General features: G+C 42.9%; 1 protein-coding gene and 1 pseudogene across 2 annotated transcripts in view; one reads left to right on the forward strand and one right to left on the reverse strand.

The window, feature by feature from the left end:
* The window catches only part of BAHD1 (bromo adjacent homology domain containing 1), a 172432-nt gene that overhangs the window by 142282 nt on the left and 5065 nt on the right, over positions 1-25085 (forward strand). Inside the window, exon 8 of one of the 2 annotated variants that reach the window (XR_014466180.1) lies at positions 13083-13238. The gene's annotated coding sequence lies outside the window, so the exon portion shown is untranslated. Of the gene's footprint in view, positions 1-13082; positions 13324-25085 lie in introns of those variants that run through there. The other variant, XM_083166236.1, reaches the window with a different exon arrangement.
* On the reverse strand, positions 1128-1339 carry LOC146050930 (U2 spliceosomal RNA; annotated as a pseudogene).

The raw sequence follows: 25085 nt of genomic DNA on the forward strand, positions 1-25085 counted from the left end.
CAGGTTCGCCCTTGGGGGCTGCAGCTCTTCCATGAAGGAAGGGATTTGGCACATGGGGAGTGGGGATCCCATAAGGGTCTTACTTATAGCCCAAAAAATGTGACAAAACAAATGAAAATCAGATGAAAATTGACAAACGAGTGAAAAATAGTGATAAGTAAATAAATAAAAGGACCCCAGCTAAAAGTCCATGGTGGGGGTGTGAATAATTGTTCTGCCCAAGCCAAAAGTCCCAGGGCAAGGACATGCAATGCATACTTAAAGGGAAGTGCACAATGCTAATGACAAAACATGCTGGTGGGGGACACCAGTGAATGTTTAAGGCACCTCTGAGTTTCCCCGGAAGCATGCTATACACAGTGGCGTAGCTACGTTTTGGGTGCCCCCCCGCCGTTAGGAGGGGGGGCTCCCCCCGCCCCCCATTCAAATCCCCCCCAATCCCCCGCAGGCTTACCTATTTCGCTGGTCCCGGCGGCTCCGTTCTTCTGCTGAGGACCACCACAAAATGGCCGCCCCCATACAGCAGACAGTTTCAGAGAACTGTGTGCTATATGGGGACGACCATTTTGTGGTGGTCCTCAGCAGAAAAACGGAGCCGCCGGTACCAGCGAAATAGGTAAGCCTGCGGGGGATTGGGGGGAGGTGTAACTATAGCACCGCAGCCCCTGGCGCCCCCATATGCACAGCGCCCCCCCCGCGGTGGCGGGGCTGCGGTGCTATAGTTACACCACTGGCTATACATCAGTCTCTAAGCAGCCAGCCAATCAGTGTCCAACCAAGCATTTCTCTGCTCCACCAGTGGGCCATTTCCAGCCCACGCAATGGGAATGGATACTCCACCAAGCTTTTCAATGCATCTCTACCCCGGGGACCATAGTTACCCCAAAGAAGAAGAAAACACCTACTCAATCCCTATATTTATCGCCTCCCAAGTATTGAGTACTGAGTACTGGGCTTTTCACTGTCTCTCCATCAGGGGCTACGAACCCCTGGAATTAGAGCAATCTACTAATTTGCAGCATTTCATGTCCTCCTGGTATTGAATACTAGACCCGGCATTTCAATGACTCTCCCCCAGGGGCTACAAATCCCCAGGAAAGAGACCCAACTACTAGGCCCGATGTTTCTCACCTGCCTACCAATGGGGCAGCGTAAAAACCCTGGGCAGGGTGAGGTACTCAATTGAATATTTCTCTGCATCATAACTAGGGAAAACTGTTGAACCCAAAATGTGCTCGATACTAAGTTCAGTCTTTCCCATTCCTGCCAGGGTCCAGTTCATACCCACTGATAGGAACATATACTACACTTGATCTTAGCCAAAAGGCAGAGAAGCTCAAATTTAGTTTTACAATCACTTTCACAAATTTAAATGCAAAGTTTTTATTCTTGTCATTATCCGTTTCTATCACAGCCACAAAGAAACTCCCGGACTACGCACAGACTGCAAACACTGGAAAAATCATTCTACGATGAGAAATCATTCACTTGTGAATGTATTTGCAGATAATTGACGATCCAGCAGGCTTGTACTTGGTGGGATTTTACTCTGGCAGGGTGACGTATATCTCATTGCAGGACTCTGCAATTTAGCAGAGCAGCAATGAGATCTGAAAAAAATCTATAGTCCGGCTTTTCCTATCTAATTGTGATCATCTCATTGTTAATTTTTAACAGCCCGCAGCAGTACATAATTATCACCAACCCTCTGTTGCTTAATAATATTTATGTACATATACTAGGGATGTGTGAGTTTGGATTGGGGAATCCGGACACCCCCAATACAAACTCATGCGCCGAGCCTGCTCAGGAATTCCCGCCCAGATCCGGTTGTCAGATTACGCAAGATCCTGACCCTTTAAAGGGGCGTGTGGCTGGACACCATCTACGCTCCAGTCTAGGAGAGTAGAGAAGCAGCACGTGCTTTCTGACAGCCTGCTCGCCCACCCACCAACCAGTCCAGTGGTAGTGCTGTCTGCTGTATATGCTAGTCCAGTCCAGTGAAAGTGCTGCATAAGTCCAGTCCAGTGGCACTGACTGCTGCCTAAGTCCAGTAATTCTGCTGTTAAAGTCCAGTGTCAGGGCCAGATGTATCAAACTTCAGAAAGTGATAAATGGAGAGTGATAAACAGCCAGCCAATCAGCTCCTAACTGTTATGTTACAGACTGGGTTGGAAAAATGACAGGTAGGAGCTGATTGGCTGGCTGTTTATCACTCTCTATTTATCACTTTTTTGAAGCTTGATACATCTGGCCCATAGTGCTGCATAAATCCAGTCCAGTGATACTTCAAAAAGATAATGGAGAACAAAAATATGGAGGATAAAATAGTGGGGAAAAAAGAACCACTTCCTCCTAGTGTTGCAGTTGCTACCACTAGTCATGACATGAAATGCTAGCAATGTCATCTGCCAATGCCTAATGTCATCATAGAGGGCATGTAAATCCAAAAATGGATTTCAGTAGTCCAGTAGCTTTAAGACAAAAAATAAATGTAAATCCTTTGAGGAGAAATGAAAGCTTGCCAATATGCCATTTATGATGCGGAAGGGCAAAGAATGGCTACGTCCCTCGGTTATGTTCATGACTAGTGGTACAGCTTCACATGACAATCTAAGCCCTCCTCTTCCCCACACCAGAAAATTTAGGAGAGTTAAGTTGTCATCAAAAACACATCAAACAACTGTGCCTTCTATAGATATGGTATCACAAATCCCCAAGGAGAGTCCAAGGGGGTTGCTGGTTGCGATGCCTGACCTTCCCATCACTGTTCGGGTAGAGGTGGCTCCTTCCACCATTTGCATGCCCTCTGCATATGCTCGAAGAATCACCCACAGTGCAGTTACTGATTTTGATATTGAAGGTGTCAATGTTGTACACCAGGAGGAGGATATTGATGTAGCTGAAGCTAAGGAGGAAGTTGATGAGGAGAATGCTACTGATGGTGATGTGGTTTGCTTAAATGAGGCACTGGGTGTTGTCCGTGGGATGCAAATAGCCGTCATCATGCCTGGGCAGAAGACCAAAAAATCCAACTCTTTAGTCTGGAATTATTTTTATCTAGATCCGGACAACAACTGTCTTGCCATATGTAAAGCTGCAATAAGCAGGGGTAAGGCCATTGGCCACATAGGGACATCCTCTCTCATGCGCCACCTGAATTTAGTTTATAAGTCACTGTTTAGTTCAGAAACTGTGGCTAGGACTGTGAGCATCCAGGGACACCTAAATCCCTTGATCCTGTTATATCCAAGCACCTGAAAACTACACCAGCAAGTCAATTCTCATCAATTTCCTCCTTGATCCAGATCGGAGGTAGTCCTGCAGGCCATGTCACTGGCATGAGTGACTCCTCTTTTATCCAGGATTTCTCTGGAGGATCCTGCAGAGCTACTGTTACTGCTGGGAGTCATTCATCATCCCAGAGGGGAAGTCAGAACACTGCTATGTCTTTCACTAAACAATTGACTGTCCAACAGTCATTTGCAATGAAGAAGAAGTACGACTGAGGTCATCCTATGGCAAAGCGGATAACTGCAGACTTAACATCTATGCTGGTGTTAGACGTGCATCCGGTATTCGCCATCATTGTAGTGGAATTTAGACGATGGATGGAGTATTGTGTCCCTGGTACCAAATCCCATCTAGATTCCACTTCACTAGGCAGGCGATACCCAAGATGTACAGAGATGTCCAAAAAGGATACATTGGGATTGGTAAACTTTTTCAGACCAATTCATGTTTAAATAAAGTGCCACAATTAAAAACAATAAACAAGTAAAAATACTGTACCTAAATAACAGAGTGTAATGCATTCTTTACTGAACTTACCATAGCATTCAGTAAAGAGTTGGGCATTAGACGACACAGAGGTGCACTATTTTATTAAGGGCAATTTACCCTGATTTTTTGCCCCAAGTTTTTCTCCTTGGTCACTGCAATTACAGAGCATCTTTCCCCCCCCCCTCCACCATAAAAAAAAAAGAACTCTTTTGGGTGAAAACACACAATATTCGCAACTGTAACCATGGAAACGGGTTAGTTATCAGGGATTCTTTTCTCCCGCCAAAGTCAGTAAATTTGCACTAGGACAAGCTCGTACTGGAAGCGAATGTGCAAAAGCTAAACGCTTTTGCACATTTCTTATTCAGCTCAAGTCACAACTTTTTCACACTAGCCGATTTTGAATATCTCAATTTCAACTTTTTCTATGCTTTGTGGTGAAAGAAACCGTGTGGAGCCTTTTCTCACCACTTTGTTCTCACACAGACACATGCAGCCAGCCTCATGCAATTACCTGAAGCCTCACGTAAATACCCATGTAGCCATTCTCAGTTTAGTGCTGGTGTTGAGTTCATACTACTGCTTACTCTCAAATGATATGTGGCATATAAACTGCTTATGTCATAGTGTTAATCTGTTCTCAAGTTATACAAATTGTACATTGATTGTTTGGAAATGTTGGGCTGCTCCCACCCTATGGAATGCCCTTCCACGCACAATAACACTCTCCACTTTCCTCCAAACTTTCAAGCGTTCCCTGAAAACTCAACTCTTCAGGCAAACCAATCATATTTATATACCGCACACATAACCCTCTGAGGCACTTATGTATTATATAGCTTCCCTTCTGGACTTGTAACTTGGTGGGACTGCTATGCTATTACTGGTGCCTGTCCTTGTGTTTCCCTCCTATATCCCTATAGATTGTTAGCTGGCAGCAGGGCCCTCCTACCTCCAAGTCTGTCTGTTGTTACCCAGTTTGTTTTATCACTGTCTGCTATTGTAAAGCGCAACGGAATCTGCTGCTCTATATAACAAACTGCAACGGAATCTGCTGCGCTATATAAGAAACTGTAACGGAATCTGCTGCGCTATATAAGATGCTGTAACGGAATCTGCTGCGCTATATAAGACACTGTAACGGAATCTGCTGCGCTATATAAGACACTGTAACGGAATCTGCTGCGCTATATAAGATGCTGTAACGGAATCTGCTGCTATATAAGACACTGTAACGGAATCTGCTGCACTATATAAGAAACTGTAACGGAATCTGCTGCACTATATAAGACACTGTAACGGAATCTGCTGCGCTATATAAGACACTGTAACGGAATCTGCTGCACTATATAAGACGCTGTAACGGAATCTGCTGCGCTATATAAGATGCTGTAACGGAATCTGCTGCTATATAAGACACTGTAACGGAATCTGCTGCACTATATAAGAAACTGTAACGGAATCTGCTGCACTATATAAGAAACTGTAACGGAATCTGCTGCGCTATATAAGACACTGTAACGGAATCTGCTGCGCTATATAAGACACTGTAACGGAATCTGCTGCGCTATATAAGACGCTGTAACGGAATCTGCTACGCTATATAAGACACTGTAACGGAATCTGCTGCGCTATATAAGAAACTGTAACGGAATCTGCTGCTATATAAGACACTGTAACGGAATCTGCTGCGCTATATAAGAAACTGTAATGGAATCTGCTGCTATATAAGACACTGTAACGGAATCTGCTGCGCTATATAAGACACTGTAACGGAATCTGCTGCGCTATATAAGACACTGTAACAGAATCTGCTGCACTATATAAGAAACTAACGGAATCTGCTGCGCTATATAAGACACTGTAACGGAATCTGCTGCGCTATATAAGACGCTGTAACGAAATCTGCTGAGCTATATAAGACACTGTAACGGAATCTGCTGCTATATAAGACACTGTAACGGAATCTGCTGCACTATATAAGAAACTGTAACGGAATCTGCTGCTATATAAGACACTGTAACGGAATCTGCTGCCCTATATAAGACACTGTAACGGAATCTGCTGCGCTATATAAGACGCTGTAACTGAATCTGCTGCGCTATACAAGACACTGTAACGGAATCTGCTGCGCTATATAAGACGCTGTAACGGAATCTGCTGCCCTATATAAGACACTGTAACGGAATCTGCTGCGCTGTATAAGAAACTGTAACGGAATCTGCTGCTATATAAGACACTGTAACGGAATCTGCTGCACTATATAAGAAACTGTAACGGAATCTGCTGCTATATAAGACACTGTAACGGAATCTGCTGCCCTATATAAGACACTGTAACGGAATCTGCTGCGCTATATAAGACACTGTAACGGAATCTGCTGCGCTATATAAGACGCTGTAACGGAATCTGCTGCCCTATATAAGACACTGTAACGGAATCTGCTGCGCTGTATAAGAAACTGTAAATAAATAAATGTGTCTGTATAGGCATTGCTGGCAGGGTTATGTAGAATGATTTGTAATCCATCATACACCTTGTTTAGAGAATGTCACCATTTTATATATCTTTTATCTCTGATGTAGGAGACAAACTACTACATTTTGAGGGGTACAAGCACCACTTGACGAATGCGTATTTCCCACCTCTGACCATCTTATTTTTTAAATCTTTTCCACTTTGTAAATTCTATTATAGTTTTTTGGTATACTTTCGAGCTCGAAAACGGATGGTTTTACCTTCACCGGACAGATCCACCGGTGAATAAAGCAGCTTCAGGCTTTTAACGTTCATGCCTTGTATTACAAATATTTCCTCAGAAACATTCTGTTCATATCTCTTCTGAAATATACCCTTAAATTTGGAAATGTGGACATGGTCACCAACAGCTAATCATGCAGCACAATTTTTTTTAGTTTTAAAGCAATCGCCATACTTATAAGGGATTCACGTTGTACACTTTATTGTTCTATGGTACTGTATGTGTGATTACAACTGTGGACAAAGTCTTGTAAAACATCTACACGTGTGTTTTTCAAGTCCTATTGAAGCCACAGCTTTTACAACACTATTGATTGTGAAGTGCTGTATACCATATTTATTAGAAGGGAATGTTTGGTGTGTGAGACAACCTCACCCACTCACAGTTTTCTGGCGCTTGTATATGAATTTTTTGCCTTTATCAGTTTATGGGAAATATATCCACTGCTGCTGCCGGTGTAACAGTGAGTCTGCTAGAACTCCCAAAAAAAGGAGAATTGAAAAAGTTTTTGTATACACCATGCTCTGCGAGCTGGATTTAATGAATAAAATGAAATACCGCTGAATAGCACTGGCACTCAGTGGCAAACGCAGGATTTTCAGAAGGGGGTTTCCAGAGGGGCGGAGCAAAGCACGGAGATGGACACTTAGGTGACCCAGTATGTGCCGGGTCAGTTAAAGTATTATAGATAGACCAAATGTATATAAATAATAATAATAATAATATATATATATATATATATATATATATATATATATATATATATATATACAGTATACACACACACACACACACACATATATATAAATATATATATATATATATATATACATACATACACACATATATAGGGGCGTCAACAGCAGTGTAAACCCCTGGGCATAGCAATGTATTGGGGCACCTACCGATCCTCCAGCGGTAGGGGTGGGGGAAGCTTTGATGTCCCGCGGGTGGTAGGTGGTATTATATCAACCACTCAGCATGTAGGGCCTGGATCAGTAATTTCCACTAATTAACCCTTTACTGCACAGATAGTGGGAGATGGGGTGGGAGAAGGGGGCATTGGGCTGAATGAAGAGGCCTTGATACATAACTTCCAGGGTGGTAGAGGATGTTTAATTTGCAGAGGAGGGGTGTATAGTGGAGTGGGCTTATTATTCATAATTTTCTGGTGGGAGGACAGCTTGCTTGACTGCAGATATCTCCAGTTCCCAAAAATAGATTTCTTAGATTTTAATAGAATAAAAAACTAGAGAATCCCACCTACCAAATGGTATTGGGGACTAGGGGAGCAGAGTTCAGGAGGCAGAGCAATCTGCCAATGAGTATATAAAACTACATACCAGGTGTGTGGAGCTGGAGCAGTAATCAGAAGCTGGAAGGCTGATATCTCTGGTTCTGGGAACAGTAGAGACAAGCTACTAGTGTCCATCAAATGGGGAGATTCCCTGCTTTTGGAATATATGCTTAGAAAAACTCGTCAGACAAGACCTGAAATATCTGACTGGGAAGCAATTAACAGGCTTGGATGAGGACCACTGCTTTGAAGTCAGATATCTCCGGTTCCCAAGGGCCGATTTTAAAAATTTTACCCATGGAAAGAGGGGACCCTCAGCTTTCAGCCTAGGGCCTTTAGACTCCTGGGGGGGTTTCTGGGTACTCAGAAACCCCCCCTGCGTGCGCTACTGCTGGCACTGGACGCACCTTAGTTGTATCAACTGTTTTATATATAAAATAAAAAGAAATTTAATACATGGTTAATCAATCAATAGCATGATTTGCACGTATATGAATACATTGAGATAAAAATACAAATAATATAAAATTCGAAATGAATAAAAATATGGATAGCAATAAACATCACGTTTGCAGTGGGTCTCCGTATGTCCAGTTAGTGAGGTTAGTAAGGGGTTAATTGAAATGGGTTATGACAATTCATCAGAAATAGCAGCAAGTTGTTGGATTCGAGCAGGTTTGGAAACACTGTGGTTTGTTGCGCACAGCCAATTAGCGTATATAGCTGACACGCATGAGACAGTTATTGGCCGCTGTAGCACAAATGGCAACACAATGAGTTAGTTTGTATCTCACCCTCCTTGAACGATGAAACTTTGTTTAGGAGGACGGGGAGCTCATCCAGTTTGTAGCTCTACCCTGTGGGAAGCCGATAAAGATGGAGCCTTGTATGGTAAGTAGGCTACCGGAAAGTTCGCCCTCTGGAGTGAGGGGCAGCGGGAGATCCTGCTCGACCGCTGATTCGAAATCTGTGGCTGCTGCCTTGAAGATGCGGCTCATTGGGTCGGGAGCGCGGCAGACCAGCTGGGGGACTGGAGCGTGGAGACACGGCAACTGCGGGCATGAGGCGGAAGTGACGTCGACGCGTTTCATCTCTATGGTAACCAGAGACTTTATCAAGACGGATGGTAGCTTCCTGCTAGCCGCGTTTATTTAAAGGCTGCAGTGAACAAGGTGATTAACCAATTAATTAGTTCATTGTCAATCAAAATCACTCATAAATGTATATGGTGCGTCCAGTATTTGTTCAACATACATACAATTAACATTCAATAACAATTCTATTACAGCGCATTTTTTTGAAGATAGATTATGCACTATTAAAATGAGGTATAACGTAAAGGAGGCATTTACTTTAATAGCGCATATATTATTTCAGGTGATACACCTTTGCCTAAATCACATGTCCATAGGTTTATTCGGAGGATTAGATGACTAGCACAGGGATAGACTTATGGTGAAAGACAGAGTTACGAGAGATAAGGTAAGTATTCAAGTGAACTTGATTCTAATAAGTTTTAATATAAATAGGAATGCAATAGAGGTAATAATACACAATAACAATGAAGCTGGTAAATAATGATCAATAAAAAAATAGCTAAAAATCTACTAAGAATATATATATATATATATATATATATATGTGTGTATGTGTATATATATATATATATATATATATATATATATATAGTGGCAATGGGGGGATGGCGGCACTCGGCAATGAAGAAATAAATTCACCCGCACACAGGCAGTTAGAGCCAACGTTTCAAAGCCTCCTCTGCTTTTTTATCAAGGCAAATACAGAGAACGTTCTCTGTATTTGCCTTGATAAAAAAGCAGAGGAGGCTTGGAAACGTTGGCTCTAACTGCCTGTGTGCGGGTGAATTTATTTCTTCATTGCCGAGTGCCGCCATCCCCCCATTGCTACTATATGCTGCGGACCACCCAGTGGATCCCCACTCTGGAGGGCACTGGATTATTGTGCTCATAGTTTGCTACCTTGGGTGTGCCTGCCTAGACTGATATATATATATATATATATATATATATATAAAAAAAACGGGGATAACCCCTTCACTGCACTAAGATAGTAGGCCGCACCTCTATAAGTCCCCCCTGTTAGTGGGGGAAGGAGGACAACAGATACAACAAAGATATAGAGTGCGCCTTTGTTTGTGTCACCACCACCACCAAAAGACAGGTGTATAATTGACACTTTTTTGTAATTTTATACAATTTATTAAAATGAATAAAAAGTGTTTTCAGCAAAATTTCATCCGTATGCAGTCATATTTTCCATCATTCCAATAACCCGACGCGTTTCGTCATAATGACTTCATCAGGGGTATAACAAAAAATGACTCGGTAGAAACAAGCTTCAACTTAAAAAAGACTGGTTCTTCTTTAATTCTTGAACCGACTAAAGTTTTAAAATTCTGTAATAATTATATAGCAACATAATTAGAAGGTGAGCTTTTTGATGGTAAATTCATAATAATAATATTTCATAATAATTTCATAATAATTTCATAATAATTTCATGAGGAGGTAAAGGGAGGTATAGGTACATACCGATAACGATGTTGAAAGGGGGCAAAAATAGGGTGATGAGTGGAGAATTCAGACGAATTCACCTCTCCACTCATCACCCTATTTTTGCCCCCTTTCAACATCGTTATCGGTATGTACCTATACCTCCCTTTACCTCCTCATGAAATTATTATGAAATTATTATGAAATATTATTATTATGAATTTACCATCAAAGAGCTCACCTTCTAATTATGTTGCTATATAATTATTACAGAATTTTAAAACTTTAGTCGGTTCAAGAATTAAAGAAGAACCAGTCTTTTTTAAGTTGAAGCTTGTTTCTACCGAGTCATTTTTTGTTATACCCCTGATGAAGTCATTATGACGAAACGCGTCGGGTTATTGGAATGATGGAAAATATGACTGCATACGGATGAAATTTTGCTGAAAACGCTTTTTATTCATTTTAATAAATTGTATAAAATTACAAAAAAGTGTCAATTATACACCTGTCTTTTGGTGGTGGTGGTGACACAAACAAAGGCGCACTCTATATCTTTGTTGTGTATATATATATATATATATATATATATATATATATATATATATATATATAGATGCATTATAAAAATTATTATTAATGTGTAAAAAATCACATACAGAAAAAGTACAATCTGTACACAAAATATATATATATGAGAGAGTATTTTTATTTTTATATTTGATATTATAATAAGTATATTCATATTAAATCAAACCGAAAATTATCTATAAATATATGACAACTATTTCAATCTATCTATGTATATTTTGTGAAGTGAATCTTTATTGAGATCTATGTATTTTCTGTTTCATACATAATACAATACATCTGTTATTATAATACCGGAACTTCCTTCGTCTCTGGGCTAATAGCAATCATAGACATGCTGGATTACTAACATTGCTGTAACACTATATAGGTTAAAGTAAATTCAAACTGCAAACTTGACAGTGTTTAATACCTTGTAATGGGCCTTTTTTGACAAACTGCACTGTGTGACATTCTGGGGCTTTTCATCCCGTTGTACCGTCAAACTTCTTATTTTCAAAGCAATTATCGTTTAATATCAAATTTATATGACATTTATATAAAATGTAGGTACTTGTGTACAATCACGGCTCCCACGATGTCCATCATATAGGAAAAAATCGCATTGCATGCAATCGCATCGCATGCGATTTTTAACAGAAATGTATCCAAATGCATTGAAATTAGTATCAAACATGTTCAATGTCCCCCAAATGTCATTTTTGAGGCTCTACCACCCCCACTATCAACGCGAACCCGAAGCGTGGCGTGCGCAGCGAGCCCGCGAGGGGCGGCGGTATGCGTCCTATGACCTTTTCATACCTCCACTATCCACGTCGGCGTGGAGTTGAGAATAGAAAGTGTGGCGAGCGCAGCGAGGCGAGTGGACACGGATACCTTCACAGGTATCCGTGTCCCCTCGCGGGCTTCACAGGTGTCCGCGTGCGCTCGCCACGCTTCGGGCTCAGTGGCTCGCTGCGCTCACCAAACTTTCTATTCTCAACTCCACGCCGACGTGGATAGTGGGGGTATGAAAAGGTCTTAGGACGCGTACCGCCGCCCCTCGCGGGCTCGCTGCGCTCGCCACGCTTCAGGTTCGCGTTGATAGTGGGGGTGGTACAGCCTCAAAAATGACATTTGGGGGCCATTGAACATGTTTGATACTAATTTCAATGCATTTGGATGCATTTCTGTTAAAAATCGCATGCAATCGCATGCGATGCGATCACATGCGATACGATCGCATGCGATTAAAAAAATGCTTAAAAACTGCAAAATTCGCATCCCATTGCATGCCACCGCATGCCACTACATTTGGCATGCGATGGCATGCGATGGGAGCCGTGAAAGTACACAAGTACCAAAATGTATATTAAAAAGGGCTGTGCAATCAGGGTGCTTGGAAATGGGCATGTTGCCTGTCACTTTTAGTTTGATAAAAAAGGCATTTGTTATACAGAAGCTCTTTGCCATAATATTTTTTTCATAATTCAATAGCTATTTAAACCTCTCAAACTAAGCATAGCACACCCACAACACTTTTTGCTGTACCCATTTTTCCGTTGCACGTGGCAGAAAGGCTGGCTCATTTGCCCCTAGGCTGGAAGTTGTCAGCCAGTCCCTGTATAAGGATCAATCTAATGGCCATGAGGGGAAGCAGTGGTCCACCTGCTCTGGTCTTGTAAGAAATTAAAAGGAAATTGAGATAAATGTGTAGTGTCCTCTAAGAATTATAAAAAACATAAAAATTAACCAAAACTTGTACTTGTGGTTCTCATTAGATTTTTTAAAAGCTATTTTTATAAACAACTGGGCCAAATCTATGTGAACATTGCTGCCCTAAACAAATGAATTAAAATGCTTTTATTGATGTACCTCATTTTTTTTCCTTTAATATAATTCTAAGAAACTCATGTCTACATTGATCACTACTCATTAGGTGTTCCAGTGCTGTTCCAAACATTCATTTTATGACTAGATGGAGAATTATTTGCATAAACAGGTCATGTTTATATGATCTATGGTTTTGTGTCACGAAACAGTATCTTTATTACTGCTGTCAACTCGCTTTTCACAAAGCTATTGCAGGAAGAGGAAAAACAGGTTAATTATTATTTCATTTGCTATATCTACAACAAAGATTTCTGCAATGAGAGGACATGACCCTTATGTGCTGAATAGACTCATTGCTGGCCCTGCAATCAACATGGATTTATGGACAAGTGGTCAAGAGGGAATATGGCAATAGACCAAAGAGGCATTTGAAAAATCAAAATTCACATTCTCATTTGAAAAGGTAATTATGCATTCCGTTATTTTTTCACTGAGCAGAGCATCAACGTGGTGTAACGGGGTTCAAGGGGCGATTCAGTGAGAGTGAAGGGGCTAGTATAAAATCAGCGACTAAAAAATCCGAAAATGCACAGCTTTTTACAATATTGTTAATGGATTTTATACGCAATACATCAGTTAGCATTGGATATATCATATTTTTAGCTATTTATATAGCTAAAAAAGTATACAAATTCCACTTCAATATACAGTTGTTGTTTTTTTTATTATACTCAATTTACAGTGGGACATTTTGCACAAATACCCAGAAAATAACTGTTCTCAACTGCATCTACAGATATAGTTGCTTTTATTGCCCCTGTGACTAGTCATGGGTGCAACCAGGGGCGAATTTAGGGGTCAGGCCGCCCCTAGGCACAACATTTTTGTGCCCCCCCCTATTTTAATGTAATCATATATGTATATGCATTGTTATTTATATATTTCATTAAAATGTAACTGTAGCCCACCTTAATATTTTTTTAAGCACTCTGGACTGCTCACTGTACGGAGGACTCGGAGGGAGGGAGGCACTTATTAGTACAGTGATTAGCACAGTGTCTCCATCAGTCTCTCTCCGGCTCACATACTGTGAGTGACTGAGCGCAGGGAGGATCTGCACACCGCTCAGCTCAGCTGCTGGATAGCAGCCAATAGACTGTGGGTGTGTAGAGTAAGCCAATGGGTGGGAGCCGGCAGCAGTGAGCCTGAGCTGTTTCGGGACGCGCAGGGGGACCGTCGGATCCAGCCACTAAGCGGAGATGTAATGTGCATGGCAGAGTGGGTTGGCAGTGGCGGGTGACGAGCGGCGCTGCCGCCGACATATGATAATTTATGTCTGTGGCGACGGCACTCGTCACTCGCCGCTGCCCACCCGCTGTGCCATGCTGCTATTTAACAAAATGTCAGCCTGCCTGACGCCCTTAATTGGTGCCGCCCTGAGGCCGGTGCCTCACGGGCCTAGGCACAAATCCGGCCCTAGGTGCAACTAGTTTTTTTGCAATGCATGTGCACAAATAGCCTGATTCAAACTCAGTTGTAATTTTGCAAACTTACAACTGCTTTTGCTAAGCTGCGGCCACCCTGCTCGCCAGACCCTCCCAGCAATGTGCCTGCAAAGCTCCAGCACATTACTGGGACCCCTGGTTGTCACAGGCACCACAACACTCCCCCTAAGCCAGGCATGTCCAACGTTGGCCCTCCAGATGTTTTGAAACTACACATCCCAGCATTTTTTAGACATTTGTAAAAAACGGCCAAAATCGCATGTTTTCCAAAAAATCACACATGTACTAGGGTTCGCATCCAGATGTTTTCCCATTGTAAAGTATCTAACTTGCACATGCAGTAGGGTGCGATATTTGGTACGTTACCAAAAATCGCCCAAAAATTAGACCAGGTTCTGACTGGCGAATTTGACAGAACCATGCACAGATCATTGTGATCTGTGCATGGTTCTGTCCAAAAAAATACAAAAAATAAAAAAAAATGGAAAAAAAATGACGTGGGGGTCCCCCCCTTTCTGAGCATAACCAGCCCCTGGCACAAAGAGCCGGTCCTGGTTTCATAAAATCACAGGGACAAACAAGTTGGGACTCCCCTGATTTTACAAAACCAGCACCAGGCTCAAGGGTCGGTCCTGGTTCCCAAAATACGGAGGACAAAATTACTAGGGGTCCTCCGTATTTCAAGAACCAGCACCGGGCCCAACCAGCCAGCAGGGTAATGCCACAGCCGGGGGGAGACATTTTATATAAGTCCCCCCGGGCCAAAGCATTTATCCTTCTGACTGGTCAACATGGGAAGGGGTCCTGGGGAAGTGGGGACCCCCCCCCCCAAAGAAGGGGTCCCCCTCTCCAGAACTTACCTGCCCATGTTGAAGCCTCGGGCTGTCCTCGATGCCCCTGGGTGGTAGGCATCGAGCTGATAATTGGTGTAAAAAATGGATAAAATCCTATTGTATATTGCTGTGGAACTTTGAGTCCCAGCAAGCCTGCACCACATGCAGGGACTTGGAGAACCACAAGTCCCAGCATGTGGGGCAATAAAGGGCCCGCTGGGCCCACAGTAGTACAAATCGTTAAATAAATACTCTTACACACTGACAGTAAAACTTTATTACACACAGAGCCCATTTATCCAATACTCACCTATGTTGCCACAAAGCATCAGTCCCCTTAAACATATAGAATTTGACGGCAGATAAGAACCACTTGGCCCATCTAGTCTGCCCCTTTTTTTAAACATGTTACCTCAAACCATATTTGATCCTTATTTTTTTGTAAGGATATCAATATGCGGTACTTATGTAGTATCTGGGCTGCCGATTTCTAAATCGGGTCGGATCGGGAGATCGCATCGCATCGCATGCGACCATGCGATTCGATGCGATGCGATGCGATGCGATGACCCGATTTTTCCATAGGAATCAATGTTAAAATGGACTGAGTCCATTTTAACATGGAATTCAATAGGAAAAATGGGTCCTTTTCATACCCCTACTATCCAAGTGGGCATGGAGTTGGATATAAACCTGTGGCGAGCGTAGCGAGCCACCGAGCCCGAAGCGTGGCGAGCGAAGCGAGCCCCGCGAGGGGACGAATACCGTCCCCTCGCGGGGCTCGCTTCGCTCGCCACGCTTCGGGCTCGGTGGCTCGCTACGCTCGCCACAGGTTTATATCCAACTCCATGCCCACTTGGATAGTAGGGGTATGAAAAGGACCCATTTTTCCATAGGAATCATTTTAACATTGATTCCTATGGAAAAATCGGGTCATCGCATCCGATATCGGATGCGATATCGGATGCGATGCGATGCGATATCGCATCGCATCGCATCTGATTGTATGCCTTAACTTAAGGCATACAATCAAAAAATCGGCAGCCCAGATACTACATAAGTACCCAATATGCTTATCCCAAGCATGTTTAAATTGTACTACTGTATTTGCGTCTGATGGTAGGCTATTCCACTTATCTACTACTCTTTCTGTGAAGTAATTCTTACTCACATTTCCCCTGAATCTTCCTCCCTCTAGTTTCAGTGCATGTCCTCGTGTTCTGTTGCTCCTCTTCCTGTGAAGAATGTCTCCCACCTGTACCTTGTTAAAACCCTTAATATATTTGAAAGTTTCTATCATGTCCCCCCTTTCCCTTCTCTGCTCTAAAGTATACATATTAAGATCTTTTAGTCTTTCCTGGTACGTTTTGTGATGTAGGACATGCACCATTTTAGTTGCTCTTCTTTGTACAGTCTCTAATGTATTTATATCCTTATGGAGATATGGCCTCCAGAACTGAACACAATACTCTAGGTGAGGTCGTACCAATGACCTATACAGTGGCATTATTACTTCTTTCTTTCTACTGCTGATACCTCTCCCTATGCAACCAAGCATCTGCCTTGCCTTCTTCATTGCTTTGTTACATTGCCTACCTGCCTTTAAGTCCCCTGAAATAGTGACACCTAGATCCCTCTCTTCCTCAGTAGTTTCCATTATAGTGCCATTTATACTATATTTAGCCTTTGGATTTCTGAGACCCAAGTGCATGATTTTGCATTTTTTGGCATTAAACTGTAGTTGCCATTCTCTTGACCATTTCTCTAATCTACCTAAATCCTCATTCATTTGTTTTACCCCTCCTGGTGTGTTTACCCTGTTGCATACCTTTGTGTCATCTGCAAAAAGGCACATTTTACCCTCAATTCCATTTGCAATATCACCAATAAAGATATTAAAAAGCACCGGTCCAAGTACAGATCCCTGGGGTACTCCACTTGTAACCTTTCCCTCCTTTGACTGTACTCCGTTTACTACAACTCTCTGTTTTCTGTCCTGCAACCACGCTCTTATCCATTCAACTATCTTAGAATCCAATCCCAAGCTTTCAAGTTTATTTAACAGTCTCCGATGTGGGACAGTGTCAAAAGCTTTACTAAAGTCTAGATAAGCTACATCTACAGCCCCACCTTGATCTATTACTTTAGTCACCCAGTCAAAAAAGTCAATAAGATTTGTTTGACATGATCTTCCCCCAGTAAACCCATGCTGTTTTGAATCCTGTAAATTGCTGGTTTTGAGATATTCTACAACTCTTTGTTTTAATAGTGTTTCCATCAATTTCCCTACTGCCGATGTAAGGCTCACTGGTCGATAGTTGCTTACCTCTTCTTAGCTTCCACTTTTGTGCAGTGGGACTACATTCGCTGTTTTCCAGTCCTCTGGGATTACTCCAGTAGCTAGTGACTGGTTGAATAATTCTGTTATTGGTTTTACCAGCTCCCCTTTAAGCTCTTTTAGTATCCTTGGATGTATCCCATCTGGCCCCATTGATTTATCCACTTTCAGTTTTGAGAGTTCATTGAGGACTTTCTCCTCTGTAAATGTACTTGTCTCTCCCTCAGTTTTCTGACTATACTTGCAACTTAACTGTGGCCCCTTCCCCTCTCTTTCAGCAGTGAATACTGAGCAGAAATAATTATTACTATTATCTGCTATTACATTGTCCCCCTCAAGAAAACTTCCACTCTCTGTCTTCAGTCTAATTATTCCACTTTTTGTTTTTTCTCCTTTCACTTATATACCTAAAAAAAGTTTTCCCCCCTTTACCCACTGACTGGGCTATTTTCTCTTCAGCCTGTGCTTTTGCACATCTGATTACCTTCTTAGCCTCCTTCTGTCTAACAAGATACACCTCTTTGTCCTGATTCTTCTGCGTCTGCTTAAATTTCTTAAAGGCCAACTTTTTTGCTTTCACAATACTTGCTACTTCTTTTGCAAACCACAATGGCTTTCTTTTTCTTGTGTTTTTCCTAACTCTTTTGACACAAAGTTCTGTTGCTTTTAGAATTGCACTTTTTAATTTTTCCCACTTATCCTGCACTCCTTCCAAGTTCTTCCACTCTGTCAAAGAATCCCTTACAGAGTTCCCATCTCTACAAAATCAGCCTTCCTAAAATCTAACACCTTTGTTTTTGTGTGCGATGAGTCAGTCGCTGTCTTTATTTTGAACCATACTGCTTGATGGTCACTGGATCCCAGATTTTCACCCACATTTATGTCAGATATTCTGTCACCGTTTGTAAGTATTAAGTCTAGTATTGCGTCCTTACGAGTGGGCTCCCTCACCAATTGCTGGAGGGATGCTCCTTGCAAGGAATTCAGCATGTCCCTACTTCTGGTGGAACTTGCAACAGGCAGCTCCCAGTTTACATCAGGTAAATTAAAGTCTCCCATGATTATCACCTCTCCTTTTAATGCCATTTTATTGATGTCCTGCAATAGGCTCTTGTCTAGTTCCTCTTCCTGACCTGGTGGTCTGTAGATTACCCCAATACGAGGAATCGCCTTCTCCCCTGTTTCTATGGTCACTCAAAGGGCCTCCGTTTTTTCTTCAATACTTTGTATTAAGGTAGTCTTTAGATTTTTTTTCACATATATTGCAACCCCTCCTCCAATTTTTCCCAATTCTGTCCTTCCTAAATAAAGTATATCCTGGTATAGCTATGTCCCAGTCATGATTTTCATTGCACCATGTCTCTGTAATAGCCACAATATCCAGTTCATCCCTTGTCATTATTGCAATTAGTTCTGGGATTTTATTTCCTAAGCTCCTAGCATTTGCACACATAGCTCTTAAAGTTGTGTTTGTGCTTCTCCTGCTGCTAGCTATGTTCAACTTTCTGCCTTTATCTATTCGGTTTTGATTGGCATTATCTTCTGTTGCAGTGGATAGGCTTCCTGTTCCATTTGCCTGCAGAGACAATACCTCTAGGTTGGGGGAGCAGATTGCTTCATTCTTATTTGGTTCACTGCCCCCCTCTGCTAGTTTAAAAAGTTGCTTATGAAGCTTCCAAACTTCTCACTTAATATTCTCGTTCCCCTTGAAGATGGGTGCAGGCCATCACTTTTATATAAGGCTCTGTCTTGCCAGGTAGCTTGACTTTGACCTAAATATCCAAATCTCTCCTCGTTGCACCAATTCCTTAGCCAAACACTGAAGTTTCTAATTCTCAGAGTTCTATCTTCCCCTTGGTGTTACAGTTACAGTGGTTGCCACCTGTTTTAGAGCAGTTCCTAACTTTCTAAATTCATCTTTTACGGCCATGACTTCAGCATTAACCAGGTCATTTGTGCCTAGGTGGACAAAGACATCCACCTCCCCATCTTTTCTTGCTGCCTTTACAATTCTTAGCATGCGTTCTTTATCTCTTGGAGCTGTGGCTCCAGGTAAGCACCTTACTTGTTTCTCTACTTTAGTAGCATTTCCCAGATGAACTCCTCTAATGATGGAATCTCCCAAAAAAAGTGCAGTCCAGTAGTATCCACTTGGGTACCTGTGGATAGAAAACATACTCACCAGCCTTCTTCAGTGCTTCTCCGGGAGCCCTGCACAACTCTAACTACGCTACGGTCTTCTGTTTACATCTGGGGCTCCGCCCCCCAACCGGGACTTAAGCCAGGTCTGAAACAGCGCTACAGAAGGTGTTAGCTGTGCAGGAGAAAGCCGGCTCACCCCACTGTCAGTGTGGGGTGAGCTGGCTCTGCAGCACAGAGACCAGCGCTGGACCCTGGATTGGTAAGAATGTTGGTGTAAAAGTGAAGTGTGTGGTTGTGTGTGTAATAAAAATATACTTTTCTGTGTGTGTGTTTTATTTTAACATTCTTTTTACAGGTGATCTGATCTGAGGAATCCGCCGACTCACTTTAGGCGGAGAAACGCGTATGTAAGCCTCAAAGAAGGAGACCAGTCATTGCTGCTAATTCATATACTACTGGCAAAAAGTTGATTGAGTGAAGATAATCTCTGATATTGTGGACCTGGTAACTTTGGCAATCCTGGGTGTGTGGAGTCCAGTATAAAGAGCTGAGAGGGGGCACATATACCCCATATGAAAGACTGCCTAAACTACACCAGGAAGGAATACCTTTATAAAACATCTATATGGCCAAAGGGAAAAATTAACTCTTTGAAGCGGGACTGGTAATCATGGGATTCCATTGCCTCATTTACATATCTAAATGCAAAGCCATGATTACCAAAGCCTCATTATAGTTATCATATAGCCTCAAAATAAGTGATATTGAATTTTATGTTTTATGTTGTCCGTCTTGTCTGTCTAGTTTTATTGTGTTAGAAGTGCACTTCAAAATTGTTTTTTAATTGATGATATTTGCTGAGAATAAATACTGTATATCGTGTTTATTAATCCAAATTTGTGCTTATTGTCCTGGGTTTAGTTGCGTCTCTTATAAAGGGAGCTGGTGATAAACTCACCGACTCCTAACCCTACAAGTTTCCCTTAGAGCTCTGACCGTAAGGGGCAGCAACTTGGACCCAGAGTAATAAAAGGATTCCCCCAATATAAAATATTAATATCAGCGCTTCTGTGTGACATATTGTCACCCCTCCAGACCTTTTTACAGGTGGACTGCAAGTCCCAGCGAGCCCATTAATGCCCTGCATTCTGGGACTTGTGGTTCTCTAAATCCCAGCATGCAGGGGATGTCTGCTGGCACTTGTAGTTCACCTGCATGAAGCAATGTTAGGAATGTGTGATTTAGTCCTATCAGGCCGGCATCCACTGGCCACGGACTCCGGCGACAGCCCCGGGCTTCAGCCCTGGACGGGTGAAGCCTGGGGGGGACCCCTTTATTGGGGAGTCCGCACTCCTCCAGGTACCCCGTCCAAGGCTGACCAGCCACGGTGCTCATATTTTGGCCAGGGGACCTTATGTAAAAAGTGTCCCCCGGCTGTGGCATGACACTGCGGGCTGTTGGAGCATGGTGCTGGTTTCAAAATATGGGGGACCCCCAGATTTTTTGTCCCCCGTGTTTTTGGAACCAGGACCGGTCCCAGAGTCCAGGGCTAGTTTCAGAAATACGGAGGACCACTACGCTTTTTGTCCCCGTATTTTTGGAACCAGGTCCGGTTCAATGAGCCCGGGGCTGGTTATGCTCATGAGGGGGGACCCCGTGCCATTTTTTTTTAGAATGAGATTTTGAGGCAAAATCTGAAATTGTTTTGCTGTTTTTTACATCTCATTAAATATGCAAATTCGGGAAAAAGTGGCTGGGAAAAAAATCTCAAAAATCACATTCTCGCATCTCGTTTAAATGTCACTCTCAGTTCCTTGTATCCTGAAGCTACAAAGCCATTACCGTGGAATAAGACATATGTTCAACTGAGAAACGCCTATTTTTTATTTTTTTTTATTTTTATTGGAGTTATATTTAAAACACAAGACACATAGAAAATTAAACACAAAGTATTGATATTATTAATGAAAAAGGCAAGAAATAAAAGAATAACAAGAAGAGGGAAAAAAAAATTAAAGAAATAAAATAAAACAATTTATACAAGAGACAAAAAAAATACGAATAAAAAATAAATAAATAAAAATCAAAGAGGAAAATGTACATAATGCACATGCGTAATATGTCAGGTAGTTCATGAAATCTACATACCCATTAACAAACAGAACAGACAGTGTGCACTCTATTAAGATAAAGTTACATCAGCGATTGCCGGATGTGTGATATTGCTAGGCGAGTACAATACTGATAGGTCCAAAGAGGTGTTGCGGTTACACGGATGTCCTTCCGATTCCCTATATACAGTCCATCTGAACTATTTGAAGTGGATTGAAGACGCTTTAGGGGAATAGGCTACATCAGAAGTTTCAAATAGGAAATGCTTATGTATCTTATTTTCAATCATTTGGATACTAGGAAGATCTGGGGACTTCCAAAGTTGGGCAATGGAAGCCTTAGCCGCCAACAGTATATGCCCGAGGAGGTATCTATCGCTAGCTGGTAGCATCCCTGGGTAGTAGTGAAAGAGTGCAACAAGAGGGTTCATAGGCATGGGTTGATGAAGTACTTTAGTTAGAAGATTAAAGACTACTCTCCATAAGGGGCTCAGGACTGGACACGACCAGAAAATGTGTAAAATAGACCCCACCCCACCGCATTGCCTCCAGCATAGCGAGGAGACAGAAGGCCAAAACTTATGGAGACGATCTGGTGTAAGGTATGCCCTGTGAACTAGCTTAAAATACATTTCGGAGTGATTAACACATTTTGATACTTTGAAACAGGAGCGAAAAATGAATCTCCATACCTCTTCTGAGAATACGTTTGGTAAATCTCTTTCCCACTGGTGTTGAGAAGGGAACTTGTTATTCGAGCTAATAGAGATCAAATGTTTATACCAGCGCGAGATACCTCCCCTTGCGGTTGTAGCATCAAAAAATGACAGTAAAATTCTAGGTATGTGGAGCTTAACTGAGGATTTAGGGAGGAAACCGCTAAGCCAGTGTCTTATCTGTAAAAATTTGTAAAAGTCTCGCTTCGGGACCTTATTCTGCTGTTGAAGTTGGGAAAAAGGCACCACGATTCTGTCTGAGAGGATATCTTGTATCGACACTAAACCTAAGGGCACCCAGGAATCTACATTCAAGTCAGAGATTAGGGCCGCTATGGACGTTAGAGTAAGTTGTGGGGAGGGTAGACAGATGTCTGTATCCACAGAGACTAACCCCCGCCATACCATAAGAGTTGTGCGGACCGCTTTACAGGTTGAGGACTGGGAAAGGGTAGCTGCTGGGGCTAATCTAAACAGATCCGGGAGGAGGATGGAGGACATTAGAGCCTGTTCTATTGCAACCCAGGGTTTGTTATTGTCCGACGAGAACCAATCCCTAGATTGGCTCAGGAGACTTCTCTAAGTTAGGGTAAACTACGCCACCCTCATCTTTGGCACATGATAGGGTGGTTTTCGCTATTTTAGGCCTGGCGCCACTCCATGTAAGAGGTTAACAGCTTATTAAATTTGTTACAGGTAGCAGTTGGAAAGGTTCGAGGGATAGTACGAAAAATGTACATCAGCTTGGGCAGAAGCACCATTTTCGCTGCTGCTATACGTCCAACCCAAGATACTTCTGTCAGGAACCAGTTTCTGTCTGTTTGGCATTTTTGCTCACTGGTGACCTCCAGTGGCAGGTCTGTTGCCATTACAGCTTTGTGTTCTGGGAGCTTAATTTATTCACTAGGCTGTGAGACATTAAGCTAATCAAGCACTTGATGGAATCACCTGAGGCCTTTATAAGCCATGCTCTCCTGGGGATCCGGGCCAGTGATAGCTCATTTCCTGTCAGTTCAGTTCCTGTCAGCTTCCTGGTTTAAGTTCCTGCTGCATGTGCAGAGAACTTCTGTCTGGTCCTTTGTTTCGGTCTCCTGTCTGGATCCCAGGATATCCTCTGCAGCTAAGCTTCCGGCAGCCCTGCATTTAGCGTTCTATATGCTACCTTGGTCCCTGGAGTGTTTGGGTTTCTCCCTGTGGCTCCAGTTGTCTCCTGCGTCAGTGTCTTCAGTGTCAGCGCCTCCTGTGTCTCCTGCGTCAGTGTCTTCAGTGTCAGCATCTTCTGTGTTCCCTGTGTCGACGTCTTCTGTGTCGGCGTCTCCTCACTCCTACGTTCAGTGTTCCTGTCCCAGGACGGAGTCCACGTGAATTCCACCTTCTCCCTCTCTTCGTGGGTCACGTAAGTGCTCCTGTGGAGCCCCGGTTCTTCTTTCATCTCTGTTGTGGCCCGCCGTGGCCGTTCCCCTCCGCGGGACTGTTTTCTCTTGTTGTCAGGTTATGGTTTATTCTTGTCTTCTATTTTTCCCCTTATCTTGTTCCTTAGTCTCCGTCAGGTAGGGGTTTCCCCTTTCCTCTCCGCATCCGGTTTTGGGGAATATCCGTTTTCTGTTTTCTTGGTTCCGAGGATTCCCTATCTCCTGTTGGGTTTGCGACTCGGTCGCGTTGTCCCGTCCTTGGCCTGGTGCCGGTTAGTTAGGGGTTCTTTCTCAGTTAGGCCCGTTAGTTAGAGCTGCCTCTTGAGATACCCCCTGGCGATCGCTCACCCCTTGTCTCCACGTAACACCTGGCTGCATCGGGGTCAGAGCCGGCGTAACTGGCTCTTTCGAACGCGGCGGCTACAGGCGAAGCCTAGCACTACCGCAGGGGTATTCCATCTGCCCGGGGGACTCAACAGAGTTAGTGTAGGTTTCGCTGTGGCCGTCCTAAACAGCGGTCCCAGCTACGGGCTCACGCCTGATCTCCAGCTCCCTGCCTCCTGCAGCACCACACCAGCATCCTCACGTCCCTGTCTCCGGACTTCAACCGTGGGTAACAACCAAATCCGTAACAACTTCCTGCAGCATCCAATCCTTAGTAAAAACTTCGAAAGCACGAAGCAGAGGGTCATAATTGGCGTCTAGAATATCACAGTCCCTAGCCAAGTTAATACCTAGATATTTATTCGTCTTAGCCTTCCAAGTATATTTATATTCCTCCTTCATACAAGCTTGCATGCTATCTGATATGTCCAGTGGGAGAGCTTCCGTTTTAGTGGTATTCAACTTGTAGTACGAAATTTTAGAATAAGTGTCCAGAATCGTATGTAGGTGGGGAAGGGAAGATAATGGATCCTTGAGACACAATAGGACATCGTCCGCGAATAAGCTAATCTTATGTGATATTCCCCCTATAACCGGTCCATGGATGAGTGCCTGAGTACGAATAGTCTCAGCCAGGGGCTCAATCGCCAGAGCAAAAATCAAAGGGGAAAGGGGGCAACCCTGTCGAGTGCTGTTTGTAATATCAAAATGTGAAGAAGAACAACCGTTTGTAAATACTCTTGCGCCCGGGGAAGAATATAGGGCCAAGATGGAACTGAGTATCCTTCCGCAGAAGCCAAAGCTCTGTAGAGTGGAGCTCAGGTAGCCCCAGTGGAGTCTGTCAAATGCTTTTTCAGCATCAAGTGATC

This window comes from Crinia signifera, chromosome 12 (genome assembly GCF_055691185.1).
Source record: "Crinia signifera chromosome 12, ASM5569118v1, whole genome shotgun sequence".
NCBI classification, from domain to species: Eukaryota; Metazoa; Chordata; class Amphibia; order Anura; family Myobatrachidae; genus Crinia; species Crinia signifera.